This window comes from Mesocricetus auratus, unplaced genomic scaffold (assembly GCF_017639785.1).
Source record: "Mesocricetus auratus isolate SY011 unplaced genomic scaffold, BCM_Maur_2.0 Super-Scaffold_100676, whole genome shotgun sequence".
Classification (NCBI taxonomy): domain Eukaryota; kingdom Metazoa; phylum Chordata; class Mammalia; order Rodentia; family Cricetidae; genus Mesocricetus; species Mesocricetus auratus.
In genome coordinates, this window is record NW_024429266.1 from 129,733,776 (window position 1) to 129,744,752 (window position 10,977).

Consider the following 10,977-nt stretch of genomic DNA (forward strand, 5'->3'; position numbering starts at 1 on the left):
CTTTTAAAAATGTATTCATTTAAAATATCTATTATCTTTTAATTTATGTGCAAATATGTCCATGCATTTTTATGAATACATGTGTACAAGTATCCACAGGTGCCAGCAGATGGCACTGGATACGCTGCAGCTGGAGTTGCAGGTGGCTGTGATCCACCTACCATGTGGGGCATTCACCAGAGAAGATTGCTGTGACATGGGTTTAAGCCTATAAAAAGTCTTTATTAGCTGACCAGTGACTACCCTGGGAGTTTGTTATCCCAGTGTAGTACTGAACCTTTCTCGGGTGAGTTTTTGAGCACAACAATGATGTTCTGGTTTGATAAATATCAGTTAACAAGAACAGTTAATCAGAAGTGGAACTACAGAAGCTAAAAATTAAGATTAGTAGAGTTTGAGAATTTCGAAGAAGTATATGGTCCTAGAAGGATAAGACCTCTGTTTTAGTTTTGACAGGTTATCAGGAATGTACAAAATGGATAAAGTGCACTACAATAAGCAAAGTTCATGTCCTCACTATGCATCCCTTCACAAGGTATATATATATATATATATATATATATATATATAAATATGACATGACTTAGACATAAATATGACTAAGAAAAATATTTGCAACTTGGTCAAGAACAGAAAGAGTAAATGCATATCCTTTACATAACTTGAAACAAATTTTTGAAAGCAAGAATGTGTTTTATGCTCATGACCACTTTCTCATGATTGTTATGTTTTTCAGTAGCAGGTGAAGCAAAACATATTCATATTTCCCTATTCATATATTATTCACTATTGGATGTCCTACAGTCTATATATTGGGAACACAGGCCTCTGTAGCAATTATGACATCACAAATAATGACTCCACATTTTGCATGAAATATTGTGAAAATGTTTTCATCCACAAAATTACTTTCATTTGTGAAAAATTACATTCCTAGTGAAAACAATTGGTCAAGGTCTGATAAATACATTTATAAAAATTCATCATAAAGAATTTTTTGAAAGTTATATTTCCTGAGTATATGCCTAATAGTGGAATTGCTGGATCTTGTGGTAGACTGATTCTCATTTTCGTGAGGAATCTCCATACTGATTTCCAAAGTCATTGTATGAGTTGGCACTCCCACCAGTAGTGGAGGAGTGTTCCCTTTTCTCCACATCCTGTCTAGCATAAACTGTCATTGGTGTTATTGATTTTCGCCATTCTAATAGGAGTAAGGTGGTATCTCAGAGTTGTTTTGATTTGCATTTACTTGATGGCTAAGGATAATGAGCACCTTATTAAGTTTCTGTTAGCCAATTTAGAATCTTTATTGAAAATTCTCTATTTAATTCTATACCCCACTTTTTCATTGGATCCTATAGTGCTTTGGAGACTTGCTTCTTGAGTTCTTTATGAATTTTGGAGACCATCTCTCTGTCAGATGTGGGGTTAGTGAATATCTTTTCCCATTCTGTGGAGTGCGTTTGACCCATTGACTGTTTCCCTTGGCTTACAGAAGCTTCTCAGTTTCAGGAGGTCCCTTTATTAATTGTTGATCTGAGTGTCTGTGCTACTGGTTATATGCTCAGGAAGCAGTCTCCTGTACAACTTCCTTAAATGGTACTTCCCACTTTCTCTTCTAAGAGTTTCATTGTGGTTGGATTTATGTGGAGGTCTTAGATCCATTTGGATTTAAGTTTTGTGCATGCACATTCATGCAACAAGGACATCTGTTCCACTATGCTCATAGCAGCATTATTTGTAATAGCCAGAACCTGGAAGCAACCTAGATGCCCCTCAACTGAAGAGTGGATAGAGAAAATGTGGTACATTTATATGATGGAGTACTACTCAGTGGAAAAAAATCATTGTAATCTTGAAATTTACAGGCAAATGGATGGCACTAGAAGAAACCATCCTGAGTGAGGTAACCTGTAAAGGGTAACCTTCCCGCCAGCCTTTTTCCAGAGCTGCATCAGTCCCAAATGAACACACAGGAGGCTATATTAATTATGAAGCTGTTGGCCTTGCTTGTTTCTTACTGGCTAGCTCTGACTTAAGTATTTATCCCATAATTGTTGATCTAAGTATTTCCCTTACCAGAGATGTTTCCAGGCTTCTTATCTCTATGGCAGTTACATCTTGACTCCCTGTGTTTCTCCTTCCCAGCATACTCCTCGACTCCTAGTCCCACCTATCTTGTTTCCCTATTGGCCAACAGTGCTTTATTGACATATACACAGGACTTCCCCAACAGGAACCCAGTCACAAAAAGGCAAACATGGTATGTCCTCACTCATGTATGGATTTTAGACATGAATCAGGGGAGTGCTAGCATATAATCCCACCGTCAGAGAATCTGTGATACAGCGAACACACAAAAAGAGGTATGCATGGTACCCTGGAGAAGGAGAATGAGACATGATCTCCTGAACAAATTGGGAAAATTGTGGGAGGGGAGAAGGCGCTGTGAGAAAGAGAGGGGGAGAAGTGGAGGGGAGAAGAGAGCATGGGGGAGCAGGAAGGTTGAGTCATGGGAAGAATAGAGGAGAGCAAGATGAGAGATATCATAATAGAGGAAGTCATTATAGGTTAAAGAGAAATCTGGCACTAGTCCAGAGATCTGAAAAGATGGCACCAGCTAACAATCTAAGCAATAGTGGAGAGGCTACATTAAATGCTCTTCCTCAATAATAAGATTTTTGCCTACCTTATATACCATCCTAGAGCCTTCATCCAGTGACTGATGGAAGCAGAGGCAAACACCTATAGATAAATACTAAACAGAACTCCTGGTATCCAGTTACAGAAAGGAAGGTGTGATTTTCAAAGGGGTCAATGAAGGGCTTCTGAAACTCACAGAAACAGCTGACATGAACAAGGGGGATCACATGGACCCCAGACTGAGGTTTGAGAGGACACTATGGTACTGATCCAGATCCCCTAAATATAGGTGTCATTGAGGAGGGCTCAGCAATCTATGGAGGGATTTATCTCTCAGCCTGCATACATGAAGATGAGCCTTGGCCCTGCCCTGGATGATGTGACAGACTTTGGAGATCCCCTATGGAGGCCTCACCCTCCCTGGGGTGCAGAGTGGGGATGCGGTGGTGGGTTGGGGGCAATGGTGGGGGCCAGGAGAAGATGGTAGGGAGCTTGAACTGACATATGAATCAAGCCTGTTTCCAATGTAAATAAAAATGAAAGTTATATCTTGATAAAAGCATTAGATACAGCATGAATGCTTTCCCTTCTTATGGGTGAGATTTTTATCCATTTTATTTGTGTTTGAATTTACATTGTATATATTCATCGTACATGGTACATTAGAGCCATACATTGTACCTTTAACATAAACCCCCATATTCACCTTAATGTAGTCTCTATGAATTATTTTGAAAATACATTCAACATCTAAGTCAGCATAATTCATTATATTAAGATTGCTTTTGTTAAGTTGATTAGAGTGAAAAATAGTAAGTTCAGGAGTTTAATTATATTGGTTCATATCATCTATTGTTGCAATGTACTCGGAACCTATGGGAAATGCTTCTGAGATCTTGACTCATCCGTGAGAATTAAAAGCTGTATGTCACTCAGCAAATACCCTCGATTCTCTACACTTTAGTTGGTCATCTATAGACTGAATTTAGGTAAATCACATATTAGATGAAAGAAGTAGCTTGTTAATCAAAATTTAGCATTAATTTTAACTAAATATCCAAGGAAAAAGTTATTTAGAAATTAGTAAATAAGGAACAACCAACTATGACAAATGCCTATATGGCTAGCTCTGGGAAGTTGAAACAGGGAGATCATTAGTTTAATGACAGTCCATGTCTCACTGTCTCAAGGAAAAAGAAAAAAAAACAATCAAGCAAAACACTTGGGAAAAGAAATAACATACACATGTTTTAATGTTTTAAATATTTTTATTCATTTATGTGAGTCCTAAGCAAAAAAACCTCATATTTTGCATAATAAATCAAGTTGTTAGGTATATATATTTGAAAATAAGACCTTTTTCTCTCTTACATTTAAACAATATAGGCTATTTTTTGTTTTTACTTAATTTGAACATTAGAATTAACTTATTGAATATTTACAATAGTTTAATAGTATTCTTTGCATCCTCTGATATTCTTGTTGCAATCCAGTAACTGTCCTTCTAAGCCATGTGAAACTGACAAAATAATCAAGTTCCATTCAGATTCAAATGACCAGCATGGGTTGAGTCCCAAGGAATTAACATTTTCTCCTCATTTGATGAGGTAACACCAGCTGAGTAATTCTTCTGTGTAGTTCTGACCTAATATCATCTGACCTTGCCAAAGGAAGATCTAGAGGACAGGAAGTGTTGTTCCTCACAGACAAGCCCAAGACATTTAAAATATGGATCTACTGTTTTGTTCCTTTTCATGGAGTCCTCTGTGAACTTGGACTCCTTTTTAATGACTACATAACACAGAGGTCTATGAAGAGGATAGATTCTCATTCAAAGATAAGAAAAATTTAAAACAAAACCACCTTGAAAAGGAAAGGAGATGAATTTAGAGTTGACATCACAGTACATCATGAAGGGAAATAAGGGAGGGAACCCAAGCAGGTCAAGAACCAGATGTCAGGAACTTAAGTAGAGGATATGGATTAGTGAAGCTTAGTGGATCACTACCAATGGTTTGCTTAGCTTGAAATCTTTTATCACCTAGGCCCTTCCCCAGACTACTTGACAGATTTTGATGATCCCTTATGGAGGGCAACACCCTCCCTAACCCTCTGTACCATGGAGTGAACATGCCTACATATACACATAAAAATATAATAAATGAAAGAGAAAATATAATTTCCTGAGGTATATTTGTTAGATGGAAAGTTTCATAAAATTAATTAATATACAACAAATTAGTTGAAATTCACCTGTGAAATATCAATAGCCACAAACACCAGGAACCCATTCCTGCAATCCAAGTTTCTCAGATATTTTTCCCATGACCATTATTTTTATTATTCATCAGCTTTACATTTTTATGATAAACATTTAAGATATGTCTTACTGGTATTAGCACTTGTTTTTGTGCTTGTATTGAGACAAATTTAATAAACCTCAGGAAAGATAGCTCCTAATTTCTACATTTAACTTTCATAAAAGTGACAATTCTTTATAAAATTGGTGAAAGAGTAACAAAAGCTTAGTTATTCAGCTCATAGGGAATAATCCTATTGACATTCTCATTTTCACTCTTTCTAATAGTTCTGAAATACAGTACTAATTAAGCATGTAATGTCCTAAAGACTGACAGAATTTATCATGTTCTTTTCCTATCGAGTACCAATTTTATTTTATTGTTATCATCCCTGATATAAAAGGTACCTTACATGATTTTTGCAAACATGATAAGTCTGCATGACACTTTCCTCTATCTATACTATGACACTAACCCATGGCTTTGCACCCTTGCTAACCTGAGATAAAAGGTCAGTTGACATCATGTGTTGACTGATCAGTCTCCACAGACTACCTCCTTAAAATGAAGTTGTCTGTATTTCTGTTGGCGCTTCTGTTGTTCACGATTCCTGATGAGGACAGAGGGAAATTAGAAAGGGGCATTGGTAGGGAGAATAACCCTTGGTCTCTCTGCTGAACACATGTATTCTATCTATGTTTCTATCTATGTATCTATGTATCTATCTATGTATCTATCCATCTATCTATTTATCTATCTATCTATCTATCTATCTATCTATCTATCTATCTCTCTATGAGAAGACAAGTAGATTTCTATCCTCCATGTTGGGGACTGTTGTGTCTACATATATTTGAGGGATCTATCAGAGAGGAGATAAATTGTTCTGTTTTGAAGATTAAGACACAGATAGAATGGGATGGTATATTTTATGACTTGAAGCCATGTAGCACATTCAATTCATTTAGCTAACTAATATGGGAAATTTAATGTATAATGAATTGTATGTGAAATAAACATCTCATCTGAAAAAGAATATCAAAAATGAATACATGAAGATTGTTCATGAAGTGAGTCCTTAACTTTGTACTACTCTGTCTTTATTTCAGCTTCCAAAGGTGATGTTGTGATGACCCAAACCCCATCCTCCTTGCCTTGCAATTGGAGAGCAAATCTCCATCTCTTACAGTTCTAGTCAAAAGCTTGTACATAGTAATGGATACACCTATTTGGAATGGTACCTGCAGAAATCAGGGCTTTCTCCAAAGGTCCTGATCTACAAGGTTTCCAGCTGATATTCTGGGGTGCCAGACAGGTTCAGTGGCAGTGGGTCAGGCACAGACTTCACACTCAAGATCAGCAGAATGGAACCTGAGGATTTTGGAGTATATTACTGCTTCTCAAGTTCACATGCTCCTCTCAAAGTGATTCAGACCCTAACAAAAAACATCCTTGCGTGGGATGGGCCAACTGCCAATTATGTTACATATCTGTGTGTATGAGAGAGAGTCACTGAGTCACTCCAGAGTATTTCTTGAAGGAGAGGGATTTGCAGTATGAGCACCTGCCTTGGTTACACCTCAAACATTATGAGTCTCAGTTCTCTTCATCTGTAATAACACTCAATAGCCTCAGGAGAACGACAAACAGGGGCATTCTCAGAAACCATGAATGATGGTACTAAGACTGAGTGAAAACCCATTCTGATCTTATAGCCCTGCTCTGCCTTCATCATTCTATATTATCCTGTGAAGCAGGCAAGAAAGTGAGACATATTCTGTCCCTATCCTGTCTCTTTACTATATAATTATTCATTTTCACATTTTATTATTTGACTTAAATACCATTTCATTATTGTAAACATTGAATATTTTATTCCCCTTTGTTTCCTATTTTTTAAAAGTATGTTCATCGACTCTCTAAGTTCAGACTCTGTTACTCATCAATTGTTTCATTTCTAATGAACAGACAGTGATTTTTAATCTCTTTGTAGCTATTGCTACTCTTTTGACTCCATATTTTATTGCAAGCACATGCACAGTTAATGATGTGTAAGAACATATTCATGCTAGAATTTTATGGTTGTTTTTAATATTTTGCTTCCATTGTTCCAATTTCTTTTTTGTTTGGTGTTTTCCTTTATGGATAACATTTAAATTTTTCTTCTATAATTGTGTATATTTTGTGAATTTAATGTAAATCCATTTCCTGTTTTAATTACCTTTCTTTTCTTTCTAGAAAGTGCTTATGTTTCTTTCATTTCTGTAACTTTATGTTAATTGTAGTTTTCCAAGGGCCAGGAACTTTTTCTTATTGTTTCTTGTTAGAACTTGAACTATAACCTCCTACCTCTTACATCCTTATTAAGAAATTAGTTTCTATTCAGGAGGATTCCCTTTAAAGTAACTTATCCCTTCCTGCCCCTATCTGTGTCTTTTGTTTATTCCCTGTGATTCAATAATTTGTTCAGGTAGTTTTCATTTAATTTATTTGAAGTCTTTGAGCTTCCAGAACTTGGATGTTCAGTTATAACTTCATTAACTATAGTTTCTCTATGTTTACATTTCTCATCTCTCTCCATACACTCAAGAACTGTATTCTTTCAGTGGTGCCCCATATACTGCCTGCTTCTTCATTTTTACTTTGTTTTATTTAAATTTATTATATATTTTGGGAATTTACAAAGATCAACAATGATTATTTTATGGTTTTATTTTTAGCCACAATTATCTTCTTTCCTTAACACTGAAACTCTTATTCTCAACAACCTGTTTCAACATTATTTATTTATTTTGGGCCAGTGTGTTAATTTTCTTTCCTTGCATGAGCATGGGTTGGGTCTTGTGTACAGGAACATAGCAGCTTGTTAATGGCTAATAGCATTAATAGCTAAAACACTGAAGAGAATGGCACAGCCTTTCCTAGAAGCCATTAAGGACTAATAGACTGTTAGTGAAGAGTAGGAACTCATCAGGCTCTATTCTATCCAAGATAGAATGTTGATTGTAATACAAAAAATAAAAGATCCAGAGACTGATATTGGGTTTCAAGAATCAAGCTGAAGATCAGAGAGGCAAAGCAGTAAATCTACTACTTCTTACCTGTATCTCAGACCAAAGAGGGGATCCTCAGACTCTTCCTGACTTCACTGCTCTTCAGATTTACTCAGATGGGTATGGTCTCCTCAACATGGCTAGAGACTAATTCTTAAGACTGAATGCCTCTATCTTTTATACCTGTCAATTTCTGGAATGAAAGTGATGAGTGCTGGTTCATACTCTGGTAGCCCATGGTGATCCTGATCTCAGAGATCCATCCTCCTTTTTCCTGAGTCCTAGGATTAAAAGTGTGCACTATCACTACCATGCTTCTATAGGTAACTAGTGTGGATGGCTTTCCTATATGAATCCTCAGGCAAACTTTAATATATTCTAAATAATATACCAGCACAGTTGATGTATCCAATCTTGTGCAGGTAACCACAGTAGTCAGTTCATGGGTATAAAGAACATGTCCTGAGTCCACTGTTTCAAATAGTCCATTGTTTTCCTTTTATTCTTACAACCTTCCTACATACTGATTGTGATGTTGCTATTCCTCATTTCTTTAACGTTTAGTTTCATCTAGCCCTTCACAAATCATTAAGGATCACATCATTGAAATTAGCTATAGACATTGGTCTTGTTTTAGCCACCATTTCCACATCCCTCCTTTTCTCTCCATCTTTCACTGTCTCATTGAACTTCTATGGGTGAAAGCATTTATTTATTTCATGTTCCACTTCTCATTTTCATGTTTTGGAAGTGTGAATTTTGTTATTTCCAACAGGGTTTCATTACCTATTTATTTTACTTTTTACAAATGTTAACTATGTGAAGATAGAGCATAAATACTACCACTTGAATTTAAATTCAAGGAAATTATTCTATGGAAACTTGAAAACTTATTGTTATTAATTTCAAAGCAAGTGGTTATATTCTTTTAAATTTATCATCTGGAAGATCAATATATATTAGGAAACATACATCCTTTAATTTTTCTGTTAGTAATAATGTTCCTTCATTTATTTCATTGAATTGTTAACAATCTTGCCATTGGAAGATTAATATGGATTGTCATAATTAGTCTAATTTTCATGTCATAATTAGTCTAATTTTCATTTGTTCCTCTTGGCATGTGTTGTTTACAAATGTCAAAAATTCCTCCCAGTTTGTATCTTCTTTGCAGAAAGAGAAACCCTTTAACCACATTTGTAAGGAATTCTTACCCCTTAAGCCTTGCCTTTCTCATGGAGCCCATTTAAAATTATTTTGGCGGAATAAGTTGAAATGTTTGTCATTTAGATCCTACTGATGGAGGAGAAAAGTCTTACATTTGTATTCAGCAAATTGAGCCTTAAAGCACCTATAATTAAGATTAGACACCAATGGATTTCAAAAGTTATTAATAAAAGCTATGGTGATCCAAGAGGATTAGGGTTCTTCCATAGTTGACAGGAAAATTGGTAGCATCATTTATGTGATTCTGATTATGGAAAATATGAGATTGTGGAGGACATGGAATCTTCATACAGCTTCAGAAAGCTTATGCGGACAAGTATTCCTTTGCAATTTTTGGATTCGGTGTGCTGAAGTCCTCAGTTGCCCATCATAAAACTGTGACAATGAAAACTGTTTTACAATGGAAACCTCAAGATGTTGGTCCACAAAAACCATGCAATGTCTGAAAGGCTGGACTAACATACAAGGAACAGAAACAACACTGGTCACAGAACTTCGAACACAATGGGAGCTGTACGCAGTGGTAAAAGCGCTAAGAACTTTGGATGGTTTACTCTTCATATTTAGTCTACCTCAGTATTCACATGTTCATCCTGCTGATTTCGTAAAAATATCCTAATATAAAATGATGCTAACTCCTGTGTCTCCACCTAAATCTAGTCTGTGAAGGATGCTCCTGAAACCCCAAAGTTCATGTGTATTCTCTTCGATTCAGAGTCCTGTGTCTGTACTGTTCTAAACCATTTGTCTAATCACAGGAGGATGAAAATGGCCGTCCATGGTCTTAACTGCGATATAGAATTTGTGTTCATTTTTTATTGCTTTACTTAGAGTTGTCTAGATTGTTTTTTGTGTGAACTTTTATTTTCAGTAATATGTGTTACAATGGTTAAAATATTATGTTTTTTGTTGGTGTCATTTGTTCCTAGAGAATTTTATACATGCATATATTGCAATATTTTCATTTCACTCATACCATGGCTTTTCTATTCACCCTACAATTACATTTTCCATATTCAGATACTTTTTTTCCTTTTTTTACCACCGAGTTTAACTACTATGTTCGTTTGATTTCTTTTTTATTTTGTATTTATCTGGTTGAGTTTAGTGGGCTTTCCAATGGATCCCCAAATAAAGATATCGATTTTAACTCTCCAAGACTATTTCAGTAGCCAGTAGTTTTTCTTGATTTCCCTAGTGAAATATTCTCTATACAATATTCTATCATACACAGTATTTTTTCACTTTCTCATATACCCAAAAGTGTGCTGTTCTTTCCCATACTTCATAGCCCATAAATGACCCTGGCTGCCTGTTTTCCCAAGTATATAGTTACTTGGCATTTCTTCTAAACATTTTTGGATGGTGTGTTCAAAACTCATCCTGGAAAAAAATGCTTTCAGGAACCTAAACTTTTCCAGCTCATGTACTTCCCTCTTACAGTTTATCATTCTCATATAGCCCTACTATATTGTTTATGCTCTCTCTTCTGTCTTCCTCCCTTGGCCCACTCTCTTGTGCCTCTCTCTTGGCCTCCTTTGCCCCCTACCACCCTTAGTCTGATTAGTCAACTATCTGTCTACCACTTTCTCTCCCTCCTCTGGATTTTTCAGATGTCTCTGACTATAATTTTACTTAATCTACAAAAAGAATCCCTTTCTTCTAAACCATGAAAAAATAATTGCTTTCAGAGATATTGTTCAGCCAGCGCTATAGAGTGGTGCAGGGTCACTTTCTCCTCACACAGAACA